Below are 18764 nucleotides of genomic sequence, written 5' to 3'. Positions count from 1 at the left end.
TTACTTGAAAAGTAAACGTAAAACTACCTTATGACCCAGCAATTTCACTTCTGGGCATTTAACTGAAGAAAACAAAAACATTAATTTGAAAAGATAAATGCACTTCTCTGTTCATTACACCATTATTTACAATAACCAAGATATGGAAAGGAAACTAGGTATCCACTGATAGCTGAATAAAGAGGATGTAATTATATATATATATAATATATATATAACATATATATATTTAATCACATCAAATACATATAATATATATCATCAAATACATATATATTTTACACCATTTATATAATGGCATATTAGTCAGCAATAAAAGAGTGAAATATTGTGATTTGTGACAACATAGATGGCCCTAGAGGGCATTATGCTAAGTACAATAAGTCAGACAAAGACAAATACCATATGATTTCACTTATATGTGGAATCTAAAACAAAAGGAAAGAAACCAACCAACAAAACAAAACAGAAACAGTCTCATAGATACAAAGAACAAACTGATGGTTGCCAGAAGGGAAGTGGGTGAGGGGATGGGTAAAAAAGGTGAGAATGGGTACTAGGTTTATCATGTGATCACATTTAAAATATATGAATATAGAATCAGTATGCTGTATACCTGAAACTAATATAATATTGTATGTCAGCTATACTTTAATACAAAAATTAAAAGTTAATGAAAAGATGTGTGATTGCCTTGATCTCAATCTGTTGCTTGCTGTTTAGTACTGACAGTGAATGGAAACTTTTATATCTGACATTGGCTAGATAGTTTATCTGTTCCACAGTGTGTAAATTAATTGTTATTTTTAATGTAAAAGAAACTATAACTAGTCTCTGAAAATGGAATTTTAGTATATTTAGTGTACCTCCATCCTCTCCCCACAAGTGATTATTTGTAATGTAATGTGTAATGGAGCAGCCAAATAACCTGATTTGCCAGGAACTGAGGGATTTCCCAGGATATGGGGCTTTCTCTGCTAAATCCAGGGAAGTCTTAGGAAAACCAGGAAAGTCCCAGACTAATTGAGATGAGCTGGCTACTCTAAGTACAGAGCTGAACACATGTAGCATGTTTTATAACATACACCATAAACAATCTATTGCATAGTAATGAGAAAGTAATGAAATCAAGAATTAGCTTGAAATTCTAGAGGCCCTTGTTAACGAATTTACTATAGTATAGTCTCCACAGCAGATACTCATTTTTTAAAATGGTGTATGAGTGTTTTGATAAATAGTCTAGCACTGTATCACTGGTAATACTTACCAACTTGGAGGACAGGGTGCCTACATTTCTCAGTTTGCCATAGTGATTACCCATCATCACTCAGGTTTCTGAGTTTGTGTTGGTACCTGCAGACTCTGACTCTGGTCTGCTGTCATCAGAAACACCAAACATTTACCAAAAGTGTCAAGTCATTGCACCCATGGGGTTAGTTCATTTCGAAAACTGGACTGAACCTTCTACCAAGAACCAGAAAAACACCGAAAACATAAAAAAAAATCTGTGATCTGTTTGCAAAAACCGAAAACTCTAACCCTGATCTAAACCAGACTGTTTTCCTCCTGGCTCCCTCCCTTTTCCCCCTTAATTAAGCTAACTGGAAGGGAAAGGCTTTCATCAAACCCAAATAGCAATCTTTCTACCCTAATCTCTAGGACAAAACAGAGAATCTGGTCTGGAATTGAATTTGAAATATTAAAGAAAAATGACTACCAGCTTAATGCTGTCATTGCCCTGTGTTTATTTTTCTTTCTTTCATGTCTGATGTCAAGGAGAAAATAATGTCATCTGCTGGAAATTTAAGCATGTTTGCATTTTGAGATAATTAGAATTAATGTTGGAGGGCCAAACTAACGCCAAACAATCCCTGTGCTTCCCATGTGTGTAAAACATTTTGTAATGACTTTTGCTTAATCTGGGAACCTGGCAGGCTGCCGCAAACCAGCTAGATCCAGGCGCCAGAGTTGCTTTTTCAAAAAGAAAAATTTATATGTTGGAAGTTAGAAATTAGGGCATGGAGAAAACAGAGCTCTGCAAATTGCTTTATTCATTTGGGTCTTTCTTCCATCTCTGTTCCTTCTTTACCAGCTTGGATGCCAATGCTTCCAGCATATGTTTGTGATGGTCCTTCAATTCACAACTATTGCAAAGACAAGGCTTCTAGAGGAATAAGTAGACATGAATTTTCCTTAAGGAGCTGTAAACTCAGGGAACTTGGTGCTGAGCCATCATCTGTGAGATTCACTCAATGAGAGGCCCAGATGCAAAGGTCATTTGTTGTGGGGCAGACAGTAGTTGACAGGATGTTTGACTTTTCAACAGACTCTTTTGCCAACTGTACACGCAGTCTTTGTGATTTGTGCAGAAGAATCTCTTGCTTAAAATTTTCCAGTAGCCTCTTAACACCCACAGGGTAAATTTTAAACCCTAAGCCTCTTGGCATGAGGCCCAATACTTTTCTTGCAATGGGTCATCATTAGCTCTGTGGTTTCATTTCCTTCCTTCCCATCCCAGATACTACAGGTCACAGATATCAAATGCCTTGCAGTTTCCTGAACATATTATGATGTTGCTGGCACATATGAGTCCCTCCATTTAGAAAACTCATATTTACCTTTATGCATAACCAAACGCTTAGCATCTACCAGGTGCTCCATAGATTTGCTGAGGGAATGTGTTCCAAAACTCAACTCCAACATCATTTCCTCTGACTCCCCAAGATGGAATAAGGATTCTATTCTCTGTGCTTACAGAATTCCCTGTATGTACTTTTAGCATAATCATTCATAACCAGGTATGATTTTGCCTGCCAGAGTCATTTGACAATGTCTGAAGACATTTTTGGTTGGTCCACTGGAAAGATGCTACTGGCATCCACTGGGCGGAGATTAGAGATGTTGCTAAACCTTCAATACTACACAGAACAGTCACTCACAGCAAGGAAATATCTGGCCCCAAATAGCAATAGTACTGAGGTTGAGAAACGATGGTTAGCAGAACTCATAGTTTGGAATAGTTATCTTGAAGACATCTTACTCTATTAGATAGAAGCTCCTTGATATCAGAAACTATATTTAATTATCTTTGCATTTCCACTGTCTAGCATAATGTCTGGCATGTACAAGATGCAGAATGAATGTTGAATGAAATAAATGAATGAAGAAAAGAATGGTGCACTGTAAAAGTTCTAAGTAGTTGACAGGATGTCAACTACTAAGTAGTGATCATTTTCTAAGGAATTATGAAAATAAAATACGGCTATTCCTACTAAGATATAAAATCAAAAAAGTTGTCCAGTTTCAGGGAAATGGTATCTTTCCACATTTTCTGCTCCAGAGGGATTTCTTTCCAATGGTGCATAACGTCACTGGCAGTGCCATGTTGGAAATTGCCTTCTGCCTTGGTAGAGGTAGCTTCTACCTAGTGCAATTTCCTCAGACCCTAAAAAAATCACACTGAGGTTGACATTCTCTTTTCATGCCAACTCTCAATAGCTCAATCTCTTTGTAACTGATGTCAGGAACAGCATTTCAGAATTCCCTATAAATAGACGCCATTGGAGAACTTTTTGGAAGTGAAGTTTTGATACTTCCTCCATGTGTGTTCACTTGGACTCCAACCATTTGTAAAGGAAACCACTTGAAAATACAACTTGGAAGCCCCTTCACATGATCTTGGCGCCTCTTTCTTCTCGCTGATAGCAGTAGACTAAAATTGTTCTGGTTGTGACTTAATCTGCCCCTCTGACTAAATAACTAGATTATGTTTAGAATATAAGCTGTGTAGTTCATGTTCCTTAAAAACCTTAGTGGTAATCTCTTCACATTTCATTGTGTGTTGTTTGGAAACACTGAAAACAAATTATGGTTATAATTGGTGATTGCCATAATAAAAATGTGAGGGGTACAATTTTTATTTAAAGTTTGTTTTTTCAAGAGTGTCTTTCCAGCTAGATCACCCTGTCTTGTTGAACATTTGAATTGGAATTATCCTTACCAATGAATTCTGTTTAGAGTCCCACAGAATTGTTCACTCCACATAGGCAAAAAATTCTTCCATTTTTCCTTGAGAGAATTCTACCCAATAGTCTTGAAATGTGAATTAATTACTTTAAAGACTATGCATTTAACTTAATAAAACAATGTATGAAGATTAACAAATGTTTCACAATAACCCTTTGCTTTATTAAAAAAAATTAACAGTATTTTGGAAGGCTGTTAATTACATATTATGATATGCAAACAACAGGTGGGGATTCAAAGAAGAACATTTGGAGGTTATATTCTAGCTCAGAGGCTTCGATCAGGACTAGGAGGCAAAAGGCCTACACGTGGAACATGGCAATGAATGGTTGACAGATGTTATGTAAGTGGTAGAGAAATGAGTTCAGAAAATGAGGAAAATTTAAATGTGGGTTAAAGTTCTTAAAGAAGCTTTGTCAAATAAATAGAATAGATATGTTTCATACACTCTTCCAGGCCTCATGTTGCTTTGTTTCTTTATTTTGTACCCTCGGACTTGTCTTGTATTGAACTTTTTGTTGTGTGTCTTCTCTGTTCTCTGACATCATAACCTTGCAGAGGGTAGAAGCTGTGACTGCTCATTGGATCTCCATAATGGATAGATATCACAGTGTCTGTTACAGAGATTTTGACAGACATTAGTTGAAAAGAAAGTGACAACTATCCTTGTGTTATTTTTTTATACGCACTGGGCAAAAGTGTCCACCTAATGACATAAAAAAGAAAACTAGACACCACAGAATGTGTTGTACTTCACAGCATCAAAGAGGAGGCACAGCCAACCACAGAACTGCAGGTGTGACTCACCACCACCTAGTTCTTTTCTGCATCATACCAAAATCTAGTTGCTTTTGTTCCTTCTGGGATTATAGAGGATAAAAATTTGACTTGTGTTCCCACTTAAAATAGTTTATTCAGTTTTATTCTCCCAACAAAATTCCTAAAATGACTAAGTTCAAAATAATTTAAAAGCCACATTAAAAATAAAGTCAAAACCCACAAGTCAGTGCCTTCATCTCTTTCTTCATGGCCCAATTCACATCGTTAGCATCTGGAATTTACTACAGGGCAACTCTGCAAATATTCTGTATTTAATTGCAGTTCGTAGTTTGAAATCATTATTCATGCTCATGAATTGCATTGAATTTACACATAAATTTTTCTTGTACAATTTACTAATTACTGTGAAGGAGTAATGTGGCGGCATCATAATCTAGGAAAAACATCTCAAATGCTTTTGCACACGTTTTACATTTGGAATAACCTAAAACAGATTTTCCCACAAAACTTTTTCCCTTAACTCCTAAGCCCCTGAGTATTTTAATGGAAATACAATACTTTTTTTTTTTATCTGGATTCATTTACACTCTCATTTACTCATCAGCATGGTGTTTTGTAAGAGATATTTAATATTCTCCAAGAGCCCTTTTTTTCTTCTGCACATTTCAAAGTTTTCCTGTAGGAAACACTATGTTCCAAGCCATAAATTGAGTCTAAATCCAGAGAACAAAAATTGGGGGAAGCCATAAATTCCAAATGAGTTCCAAGTGGTACTGATCTTAACTGCCCATTATCCATATAATGTGGTTACCAAAAAGAGAATTAAGTACCCTGAGCAAAGAAGGCTTTTTTTTTTTTTTTTTTTTTTTTTTAAGTCTGATGACATTGACTTTGAATCAGTGTTCATGCATAGGAAAGAGTAACTTGCATTCTTGGTCTCACTTTCTTGATTCTGGGACAGCTTCTTCTTCAGGAAACAGGGATCATAACTAATGAGTCTTCTCTGAGAGTAATTAGCTTTCCAGAGTGACTTTCTCCTACTGGAAGTGAAAGGCCAGCACCATGAGCAAGCTGCCTGTCACAGTGGCCAAAGGGCATTCTCATCCATGACCACTGAGCAATACCATAGCAGACTTACCCACTTCTACAGCTGGCTCAGGCTTAGAGCTAACTCTCTTGTCAAATTTCTTTTTATAGAAGACATTAGAAACCAAATCTAGTGAGCTATTTTAAAAAATACACTTATTAGAAAGAGACCATGGCCTTTACTGGAATTCAAGGAAAAGCTGAAAATCCAACTCTTTTAGACATTTGGCTAAAGGAACAGAGTAAAGAGCCTGCTAGGAGTCCAATACTATGAGTGGATTGGACAAATCACAGAAGACAGAGTACGACTGTGTAGAGGCCCAGATAGTACTAACTTTTGCAAAGTAATAATTCTCCAAATGTCCACTTCCACGTGGTTTGTCCTTTTCATTCTTTTCTTCTTTAAGAAAATTTTTGCCTCCATATTTTCTTTGATTTTAAAAATTACTTTATTCTTATAATTGATTGTCTGTAGAACAGGCTTTATTATTGGAACTTTTAGATTTCATATCAAAAACTTACTATAACTTTCTGTACATAATGTGTTCACAGCCTCTCCTGAAAATTTAGGTTTCTAAAATGATGAAACAATTTCTATAAATGACTCACACTGTTCATGAGGGACAAGCCTCAGTGTATCACAATATAAGTCCACAAATTCTCTTTCAGTTTGAATGCCTATACTCAAGTTTTTTCTCTGTGATAGGTACATGCTAACATCTGAGAAACTTGACTCAAAGTGTATCAAATAGTTTCTTTCTTTAAATATTTAGTTTTCAATCAAAAACAATTTTTGAAATAATTATTTGAGCAATATACTTCTCCAAATGTAGCCAGCACATAATTAACAGAAAACTAGATCATCATAAATTTATACTTTTATATAAATTAATGAAAAATATTTAAAAATGGCTGATGGTCAGTTTAGAATTAACTTAAGTCTATGAATTTTAAATATGGTAGAAGTTTTGCTAGGATTTCCATGCGACCTTCAATGATGCTGAAGGCTCATGTCCAAGGTTTTTAATGAGTGAATGCAGAGGCTCTAAATGCTACCTGACAATATTAAGTCAAGGCAAGGGAACCCACACATCTTTTTATCAATGCACAATGCTTCTCAGCCTTCTAAGGTAAAACTCATTCCTTGCAACCTTAGACCTTGTCAAAATTTTATCCTATATCTAAAAGCAGATCTATTCAAGAGCTGCAAGTAAAAGACAGTTTTATTAAAGATATATCCTCCAGTTTGCTGTTTATTGGCATACTTTGCCAACATGAGTCTAAAATGCTCCTTTTTGGGAGTTATCATGTCCATGGTTTGAAAAATCCTTGCAAAGACAAAAGCCACTAATGTATTCTCTCTCTTTTCTCTGATTTTATGGGGGTCAAAAGAAAAACCTGTAAACAGAGCTTGCTTTAATCAACTGCCAAACACATGGACCCAAGGTTTTCCTCCAAGGGGAGGATATCTTATGGGCAGTCCAAGGGAGTAACTTTAACCACAGGAGCAAAAAATAAACTTCAGCTAATATATTTTTTTTTAGTTGTACACAGTTTCAATATTTTAAACATCAATATTCAGAAGGAAATAAGCATCAAGAGTAAATATTTATGCTATTGGTAGAGGGCATTGAGGCAATAGATTCTCAATATGGTGCCATATATTCCCACAAATTAACATGAGTCTGAAAGATCAGACTTTAGTCAAATCAAAATCTGAATTTTACATGCTTTAAAATGTGTTTCTCACCAATTATGGCTTTTTGCATAAACCTTGAGAAAGATATTATAGTTCGAAAATGTTTACTGTGATAAAACAATAAGGTGAAAGGGAACTTAGAGTAGTACAATCCTTGTTTTACAAAAGATGGAGTTGAGAACTAGAAAACTGATGCTGGAGAAAGAAATGGTTCATGTCCTAGGTGAGACAGAGAGGAACTGCATATGATTTTATCACACTACTCAGAATGGCATGCAATTTAAAACTTATGAACTATTTATTTCTGGAATTTTCTAGTTAATATTTTTGGATCACAGTTGACTGCAGGTAACTGAAACCATGAATAAAGGGTGAATACTATACACCTGATCATGCAATAGTCATGCACATTTGTACCGATTATGTAAACCATCTTCTGCACTGTACCAGTTAGATTGAAATTCCCTTAGTAATCTTCATTTTGGCCTAAATATAAGAGTTGAATTTCTGTAATCTACACCATCCTTGTTATTTCTCAGGGAAAGAATATGAAAAAATGATGTCACCTCTAGTATCCTTTCCAAAGAGTTCAGACTTATTTTATTCCATTGAACCTCACCTCTCAGGCTGTCTGAGATCAGATAGGTTTTCAGTCCTAAAGAGGCAGAGAACTGAAAAATCCAGGAGGCCTTGGAGAAATATCACTAAGAAACCTCTGACAACTGAAAATTTCAGGAAAGAAAACATTTATGGTTAATCGATTAACTTGTAGAGAGTGAAGTGGTTTTTAAGATGTGGAACTTTCCTATTTGAGCTTCCTCATGACTCTGTTTTATAATTGTTGCATGTAAGACGTGATGTGTGAAACATTTTTGATTTTTCAATAAATGTCGGACTAAGCACATAGGTTCAGATGTAGGTAAGGGTCTGGCTTCATTCATACTGTTATGTTGAAATACAAAGGGCAGTATATTAAAATATAAATAAACCTCTTCAGAATTTACTAGAAGTAAAAAGAGTATACATACATATATATAAAAATACTAATCAGTATATTTCATTTGACTTTTCCATTCCGGTTTTCATTCTATTAATAGACAATTGCAATAATCTTCAAATTGGGCCTTTATATTTTTCTCATCCAAACTATCTTTTTAAAAAACAGATCTGTATGCAGCCCTGGGCTGGAATAAAGGTACAAAAATGAGGAAGGCAAAACTTTTATCTTGGATAATTCATGTTTCTATAAGGGACACACCCACACACAATTTTAGTACAAAATGTAAATGTAAAGAACTATGGTTGAAAAAAAAAGATAAATTAAGTTTTCTTGAAAGGGTCATATCAATCTTCAGGGACAAATGAGTTTGTCGTAAAAGTGCACAAGTGTGAGTAAGAGAGAGGAAGAAGGAGAGAACAAAACTAAGGCTCTTAAATCCATGTTTTGTCTTAGAAACACTGTGTTCAGAGCACACTGATTTACCTGCAGCACTGCTCTAACCATTTCATCCTCTGCTTATATAAAATATCATTGTCTGCCCTGATTCACTCATTGCTTCTGCAGTAAAGTCTTGACACCTCAGCTGGAATTTAAGCCCTTTCACAATCATATCTCAATCTTATTCTTATTTCTTCTCTCTCCTACCTTCTCATCCTCTCCTCCTTCTGCATAGTATTTCCCAGGACTTTGCCTTCATGACTCCAGGCTTTCCCAATCCCTTTCCCTTCACCCTACTCATTCCTCATGACCAATGTTTCAAGACTTCAGTTTGGCATTACCACCTTCAGGGAATCTTTCCTCTTTCCCTCAGTTAGAGGTATTTTTCAGGTTTCCAAGTTGCCAAAGCATTTCATCTATTCCTCTACCATGCTGTGAGTGATAGATTGTTATATTTCCCACATATTTACTTCCTAATGACTGTGCTATCCCTGTAGCCGCTCCTTGATATCCAGTGACATCAGATATAGACAGTGACTTCCTCATATACATAGAATGAGAGAGGGGATGACATATTACTTCTGTACGAAAGCTTTAAGGAACTACATATGGTGCTGCCATGAGGCCAACCATGTCCCAGAAGCGCTTGCCTCCTCTGCCTGTTTCCAGGAATGTTGGCAGCATGGAGCAGAAATGCAGTCGACCCATGAAGGACCTTTCTGCGCAAGAATCATTGAGAGACACTGATGACTTCTGATTGTATTATCAAAATATGGTCTGTTGTAAGATGATTTACAACATGTTCCATATTCTGTCTTCAATTATCAATGTTTCTATATGTGTCTTTTCTTGCCAATTAGAGACTGAGTTCCTTGTAGAAATTTTTGGGTAGTTCACCCTTGATTTTATCACTCTCATCACATGTCTGGAATTTAGCAATTGCTAATTAAACATTTATAATGTTTAATAAGTGAGTTAATGATTTTAGGAAGTGTGTGTGTGTGTGTGTGTGTGTGTGTGTGTGTGTGTGGTGCACTGTCATGAGCATGCAGGGTTAGGGCAATCAGGCTGGGATGAAGAGATTAAAAGAACCAGCTCATTTTCTAGTTTTAGTTAGGCCTGACTCTATTCTTAAGGCTTACTGCTCTGCTGGGCTACGTTTTTATTTAGCCAGTTGGATATTGTATTTTTCATCTAGAGATTCAGTTTATAGCCTTCAAGATATAGAGCTGAAATTATTTTGAGAGGATAGACTATGAAAAGAGTGTACCTGAAAAGTTAGCTTGACAAAGTGACATATCAGGATAAAGATATATTAATATCGAAACTTGATATCATAAAGTTACAGATACCGTAAGGAATCTGGAGAATAGCATAATTTCCAGGCCTCTTTGAGGATACCTAGGAAATTACAGGAGGTAGATGGATAAGAATATTTACTAAGTCTCCTTGGAGTGATGGTGTAGACCAGTGCTTCTTCAATCTTATTGTCCTTCTAAAATGCAGTTTCTCATAGGATAAGTTAATGGGAAAGCACTGAGATAACACATTTATAACAAGCTCTTAGATACTGCTGTTGGCCTTGGATAACCTTTTGAGTATCCAAGCATTGAAGACTTTGGAATTTAGTCAGCCATGGGACACTATGGTTGATACCTTCTAGCAAAGGGAAAAAGCAGACAAAGTTAGTTCTAATGCCTGCTGAGTATGTGGGACACAACCCACCTTTACACCATTGGGGAAAATCTGTGTTCCTATACTTTTTTAAAAGTCAGAAAGAAAGTACTTTGCACGTGATGCACAGTGGATGTCATAACTAAGAGGTTAAAAGCATGAGGACTAGAGACAGAGCCTTGGGTTCAAATTTTAGTTCCTCTATCTAATGGCTGGGTAACCTTGAGCAGTTTTCCAAACTCCCTGAGCATCCATTTCTTAATTTGTAAAAAAAAAAAAATCAAAGTAGCCCAGATACCAGAAGGAAGTGAGCCCTCCTATAATTTGGCAGCAGAATCAAGACCCTTCCTACTATAGTTCTAACTTGAGTGTGAATACAAGAGATATATACAAAAATGAGTATCAGAGAAATCCCCAATTGTAAAATTTACAAATTTTTTTTTTGTAAAGTGGTTACCTAAATTATGAATCTCCTCACTGATTTCAAATAAAACAAGGATTGAGAACAGAGAAGGAAGGATTTGAAAAAAGATTTCTTTGCAAAAGTTAATGCACTGCCATGGGTATCCCCTCCCAGGGGGTATGAGAAATAGGGATAAGGTTCTACGCTCTCTAAATGTCTTCTGATTGGGTCAGAACAGGCAGAAGATGCAGTGGAAAGAGATGAAAGTGCCAACTGCTAGACAGTGGGGAGGGAAGTGTCAGTAGGAAAAAGAAAAAAGTATCCACTGCCTACCTTAAGAGTGTAACTCTCAAGATAAGGAAGGGGAGATCTGACATTAAATAAAGTTTGGTATTTTGATGAAATCTTGCTCTGAACATTTTGACTCAAAATTATTAAAGATCTATGACCTGTCTGTTACCTAGGAATAAGCAGGAAATTATTGGGCCTACTGAAATTTTCATATAGGGGTAATGGATGATAATCTCCTTAAATAATTGTAATGAGATAGTGGAATATAAATGCAGTCATAATATTATATTGCATTTTGATTACATCACAGGTGTGTTTATTCAAATATCAGTTAAATCTCTCTTGGCAACAGAACCAAAGCCCCACTCATGACAACAGCAAGTCCTGTTACAAGGAGAGAGGTACTTGGAAGCTGTAAAGCCTATTTAAGATGGGGTTTGAGGCACTTCAGGTGCCCAAAGGAAGCAGGCAACTTGAGGGACTGAGGAATCTAGGAATCTTTAGATTTATGGAAGTGAGCCCACATTTATAATATGAGAATAGTGGTATTCTCATATTATAAATGTTAGTTAAGCCTCAGTAATATGTCTTATTGCTCTTTTTTCCCAAACTCCAAGATGGGGAATGCTGATGAAGGCAGTCTTTCTAAAATCTTAGAATAAAAGCATTGTCTGAATTCTAAATTGATGATGTGATTTCACTAGTAGTTTTAATAGGCGATTTAGGTTAACACAGGGCAAGTCAGCAAGGGAATGATTGAGACGCAAAGCCACTGTTTCTTGAGTTACAAGACAACATTTTCTTCTGACTTATATTAGGGAGAAAGAAGGAGTAGAATTTTTGGGGAGCCAAAAATGAAGATGGCTCTGTTATATGTTTGACTTGATACAAGAGAAAAGAGGAAAGAAACTGGATGAAGTGGTAGGAGTAAATCACTTCCAATTATAGCCCACTCATATGACCATGGAAAAGGGTTGTAGGATCTTACACATTAAAATGTGTGACAGTTGCAAATCCATCTTCCCTGAGTGTCACAGTACCAAAGTGTCATGGCATAGGTTTACTCCCTTACAAAACACACTGTGGTAGGAAGAGCACAGCTTTGGGATTGAGCACACTTGTGCTTGAATTCCTGTTTTGACAGTTAGATTTAGTACATTCATGCACTCAGCCATTTATTATTACAATACACTTTCCTAAAGTACGTGCTACGTGTGGAGTGTTGGGGGGATGCTGGAGCCACATTACTCTAAGAGATGATTGCCTGCCCTCAAGCAACTCTTAGCATGGTAGGGAAGATAGACATTGAGACAAATTAATAGATTGCAGTGTGATTAGCACAAAGATGGAGATATGTGGATGTCTTCGTGTTACCCACATGGTGAAGAAATTCCCTTCGCTGAATTTGAGCTTACTGATCAGGCATTGGGCTGAATAGAGAACACTGGGTGTGTACTAATTCACAGAGGATTGGAAAGACAAGGTGCATTTAAAGTAGTATGCATTTTTTCATCTTTAGCACAGGGTGGTAATAGGAAGAAGTGGGAAGTAGGGGTGGAAAAGCAGACAGGGGCAAGATCATGAGATCATGGAATATTATAAGCCATGTTAAGGAGTTTATATATTATACTACATGCAACAAGAACCACTAAAGAGTTTCATATCTGGAAGGGTCATGGTCATATTTATATTATAGAAATATTTTACTGAAGGAAGTATTTGAAGGGAAAATTAAAGCCAAGAAGAAAGTTAGAATATTTTTGTAATAGTTCAGGTGAAAGGAAAAGTAGGAAGGAAGGGAGATGTCTGAAATTAGATTCCCAGAGAAGCAGACCTGGACACAAAGATTTGAGTGCAAGTAGTTTATTTGGGAGAGTACAGAAATAAGGTAGTAAACTTGGGAAGTGACTAAAAAAATAAGCCAAGGGATATGCAAAAAAGATCAAATTGCCATTGTGGAGCTGAGAGTGAATTATACTGGGATCCTGTACAGAGTGTGTTAATAGTTATTCTATCCAAAGGGTGTAGAAGTGGGGGTATTTATTCACTAACTCCTAACCATCTTTGGTTGAGACCGCTCCTAAAGCATTAGCTCACTACATTTTAGGCTTACCCTGTATATGCAGAGAAGGCTTCTATGGACCATAGATGCCTTAAGGCAAGGAACTGTGAGTGCTTGAATTCATATGCCTTGATGTGCTCAGAAATGATAAGTGTCAAAGGGATATAGGTAGGATTTCAACAGTGTCCACTATAGGAGGCAACAAATTAAGAGGCAGAATGTATTAAAGGGTTGGACATAGGGGATAAAGAAGAGGAGATAGTTTAGAATAATTTCCAACTTTCTTATAGAAGTAACCAGAAAAAAGTCCTAATTAAGAGTAAGGAGGTATAAAAGATTGAGGAGAAAAAAATTGGAAAGTTTCTTAAGTCCTATGAACTGTTTCTGTTTCTGGAATATAAGAATACCTATGTTATGGTGTTGATATAAGGAATAATTGATCCAATATTTATAAAAGCCTAATTCAGTAACTAGCATGAGGAGAAGAACTTTTTAAATACTTTATGAGCATTATCTTACTTAATCCACAGAAGTCAATGGTACCATTATTATTCTCATTTAACAGATGAGGAAACCAAAACATTGAGTGAATAGTTATGTTGTGTTTAATGGTTATCAGCAACCTACTGTGTTTCGCAAGAACAATAATAATAGAAAATTCTAAAATCTTGCTAATTTTGTCATCCATTTATCTATCCATCTATGTATCCATCAATCTTCTACTCGTCAATTATTTACTGAGTGCCAACAATATATAAAGCATTTCTTGGCACTTGAAATTTTGCCAATGTTGAAGTTCTCTCCCACAAAACAATATAATACAAGACTCTTTTCTCTATATAATAACTCTTTGAATTTTTGAATATAATTATATTTGGTAGAGAAAGTACGGCTTAAGGAAGAAAATGGGTGAAGCGTGATTGTACAAAACTATTTATTACTTTGCTCAATAATTTCATCTTTGTGATTTCATTTGTTTTGCTCCCCTCAATATGAAGAAATAGGTAGTAGTATTCTCATTTCAAAAACTGATAATTCTTAGATAAAGTTCCCCTCAAAATAGACTCAAAGATAGAGGTTTAAGTGTAGGTTATCTAATCCAACTTGTTTAGAGTAAATAATGAGACAGACAACATGTAAGCTGCATTCAGCAGTCTCCATGTGAAGAGGTTTTAGAATCCTAGAATATTTTTTCAAAGTCGGAAGTAAGTTTATAACAATCTAATTTGTATATTAATCCCTCTTTGGAGAAACTTGGTTGGTAAATGTTTAGCCTCTCTATGAAAACTTTCAGTGACAGGAAATCTAGCCTCTCATGAAGCAATCAATTCCTTGTTGGAATAGCTCTAATCTTCAGAAAGACTTTCTTTACATTAAACCGAAGCTATTTCATTACAAATTCCACTCATTGGACCTTTTCTCTTTTATAAACTGATTTCTTATAGTACCTATATTAAGTGCCAGTCCTTTAAAATACTTGAAAGTGGTTATTCTATCCTGTTAAACAAACAACTTTATCCAGGTTAATTTCAAACTTTCTCTTCTCTCATAACATAAATGCAAAATTCTCACCAAAATGTTATCAGATTGGAACCAACAATGTCTAAAAGAATTGTACACTGTGATCAAGTGGAATTTACCCTAGGTTGTTTAAACATTTGAAAATTAAGTAATGTAATTCATCACATTAACAGGCTAAAAAAGAAAAATCGTATGATTATATCAACAAATGCAGAAAAATGTAATTGACAAAACCCAATACCCATTCATAATAAAACTCTTAGTATACTAGGAATAGAAGAAAATTTTCTCAACTTGATAAAGAAAATGTGCAAACCCCTCCCCCCCAAAAACAAAAAAACAAAACCTGCAGCTAATATCATACTTAATGGTGAGAAACTTCAATTTTTTCTATTAAGATCAGGTACTAGATTAGAATGTCTCCTTTCATCACCACTTTTCAACATAATGTGTTTGTCACATTGTTAATGTGACAAAACAAGAAAAAGAAATAAAAGGTGCATGGATTGGGAAGGAAGATATAAAACTATCTTTGTTCCCAGATGGCATGATCATATATGTAAAAAATTCAAAAGAATTGGCAAAAAACTTCTTGAACTAATGTGATTATATTAAGGTTATAAGACACAGGTTAATATACAAATTCAATTGCTTTCCTATATACCAGCAATGAACAAGAGGAATTTGAAGCTAAACATAGTACAATTTACATTAGCATCCTATAAAATAAAATACTAAGGTATAAATCTAACAAAGTATGTACAATCTCTATATAAGGACAATCAGAAAACTCTAATGGATTGAATCGAAGGACTAAATAAAAAGAGATATATTCCATGTTTAAGGATAGAAAGATTCAATATTTTCAAGTTATCATTTCTTTCCAACTTAATCTATAGATTAAATTCCATCCCAGTCAAAATCCAAGTAAGTTATTTTGTGGATATTGACAAACTGATTCTAAAATTTATATGAAGAGGCAAAACATAGAACAGCCAACACAATACTGAAGTAGAATAACAAATATGGAGACTGACACTACTTGATGTCAATACTTACTATAATGCTACAGTAATCAGGACAGTGTGGTATTGGCAAAAGAATAGGCAAATAGATCAATGAAACAGAATATAGAACCCAGAAATAGACCTATGCGAGTATAGTCAACTGATCTTCAACAAAAGAGCAAAGGCAGTATAATAGAGCAAAGACAGTCTCTTCGACAAATGGTGCCGGCAAAAGTGGATATTTACATGCAACAAAGTGAATCTAAGACACAGACTTTACACCCCTCACAAAAATAAACTCAAAATGGATCACTGATCTAAATACAAAATGCAAAATGGACTACAGACCTAAACGTAAAATAAAAAAGTTTAAAACTTCTAGAGGATAGCATAGGAGGGGATCCCCCGCAGCTGACCTTGGGTATGGTGAAGCCAACATCAAAGATATGATCCATGAAAGAAATAATTGATAAAATAAAATTTATTAAAATTAAAAATTTCTGCTTTGTAAAAGACAATGTCAAGAAAGTGAGAAGACAAGCCACAGACTGTGAGAAAATATTTGCAGAGGATACATATGACGAGGGACTGTTATTCAAAATTTACTAAGAACTCTTAAAACTCAACAGTAAGGAAACAAATAAACAAATTAAAAAATAGGCCAGAGACCTTAACGGACACCTCACCAAAGAAGTTGTACAGATAGCAAATAAGCAAGAAAAGATGTTCAATATTACTAATCATTAGGGAAGCACAAATCAAAACCACAATTATATATTGCTCACACCTATTTTAATGGCTACTATAAAAACACTGAAAACTACAACTGTTGGTGAGGATGTAGAAAAATGAGGGTCTTTGTACGTTGATGGTAGCAAGATAAAATGGTGTACCTGCTGTGCAAAACAATATGTCAGTTCCTCAAATAATTAAACATAGAATGATCATATGATTCAGCAATTTCATTTCTGAGTATATGTGTAAAAGAATTGAAAACATGACCTGAATAAATATTTATAAATTCATGTTCATAGCACCATTATTCACAATAGCCTAAGTATGGAAGCAACTCAAGTGTCCATCAGCGAATGAACAGATAAATAAAAGGTGACATATACACCTAATACAATATTATTCAACCTTCAAATGAAAAAAAAATTTTCTGGACTCCAGTCAAGGTAGCTGAGTATGTAAAAACTGTGCTTCCCTCCTCCCATGACCACATTGAAATTACAACTAAATTATAGAACAACGACCCTTGAGAACCACCTGAAGACTAGCTCAACAGAACTATAACTAAGGATATAAAGAAAAACCATGTTGAGACTGGTAGGAGGAGCAGAGACACAAAATGAGTTGGTTCCACAGCCACAAGTGGTGGTTAAGAATTGAGAGGGATATATCAGCTGTAGGGCCCCCACTGAGAAGTAAGTAGTTCCAGTCACGCACTGCATTCTCCAGCTCTAAGCACCAATACTGGGAAAAAAAATTCTGATAAAATTTGGCTGTGGAAATCAGTGGGGATTCTGTCTGGGTGAGACAGGGGGCTGCTTGAGAGCCAGGTATACTCTTAAAGAGCTCAAACACAGACTCACAAACTCACAAACTCTAGCTCTAAGCTCCGGCCAAGAGATAGCAGCTCCAAAACTGAATCATCTGGCATCAGGGCAAAGGGCTGGAGGGGCAGCTGCTGCAGGACTGAAGTGCCAGTATGTACCATTGTTCCTTCGGTGAGTGTTCAGCCACACAGCCTGCAGGCACTGGTAGGCACCAAATCTGAGTCTCTGTTAACCTGCCTAACATCACCCTTATCCTACCCTGGTGATTCTTTGAGACCTAGACCCACCCAGTCTCAACCTCTTCCAGCAATGATTCTAAACAAGGAGCTAGCCTGGGCTGGTGCTGCAGACTTGCTTAAAAGCTCTTAAAATTCCACAAACCTCAAACAAGAGGCAGCCAGGTTTAACATACCCCATACTTATTGCTAAGTGGCCCCAAACCTGGCACTGGTGGCAGCTGGCCTGAGTTCACTGTGCCTCCACACTCAGAATAGGCAACTATCAACTATAGATCACTTAGGAGCTCCTAGCAGGTGGGCCCAGGTAAGACACAAGTAGTGCCTGACCTTGGCCTGCAACGAAGCCCGTCCTAATAGTCCCTGGAACCAACACAAGTGATGACTAGCCTCAGACCACACCAGAGCACCACCCAATTAGCTTCACAAAGGACATACCTAAAAGGGTGGATTTGGCAAGCATAAGAGCTAAAGAAAATTCTACTCCTTGGGGTCAGACTCCTCTCAAAAAAAGCTTGTTCGCTATAGTCACAATCAGTCCTCACAGCCAGGTCGCCTGAAGGTCAGTCCACCTACTGACATGCTAACAGTTATCAAGGCTCAGTTACAACAAGAGGGCACACAGAACCCACATAAGAAACACCCCTGCATTACCCAGCTCAACTGAACAAGGAGTCTTTATTACCGGGCCCCTCAGGACACCAACTATAGAAGGCCATTTTTGCCAAGATTAGGTGATGTAGTGAATCTACCTAATACCTAAACAGAAACACTAGGAGACAACCAAAACAAGGAGACAAACATGTCCCAAATGAAAGTATAGGACAAAACTTCAGAAAAAGAAGTAAACAAAATGGAGGTAAGCAATTTATCAGATGCAAAATTTCAAACACTGGTTATAAAGATTCTCAATTAATATAGGGGAATAATAGATAATTTCAATGAGAACATCAACAGAGATAGAAAACAGAAAAAAAGAAGA

The 18764-nt window shown here is 36.1% G+C and overlaps 1 pseudogene; it reads right to left on the bottom strand.

Moving 5' to 3' along the window:
- The window catches only part of LOC118610683, a 34688-nt pseudogene extending 16981 nt beyond the window's left edge, over positions 1-17707 (bottom strand).
- Positions 17708-18764: the final 1057 nt, after the last annotated feature.

This window comes from Rousettus aegyptiacus, unplaced genomic scaffold (assembly GCF_014176215.1).
Source record: "Rousettus aegyptiacus isolate mRouAeg1 unplaced genomic scaffold, mRouAeg1.p scaffold_m13_p_13, whole genome shotgun sequence".
NCBI classification, from domain to species: Eukaryota; Metazoa; Chordata; class Mammalia; order Chiroptera; family Pteropodidae; genus Rousettus; species Rousettus aegyptiacus.
The sequence above is the reverse complement of the archived record's forward strand: the minus strand, read 5'-3'. Positions and strand labels throughout refer to the sequence as shown.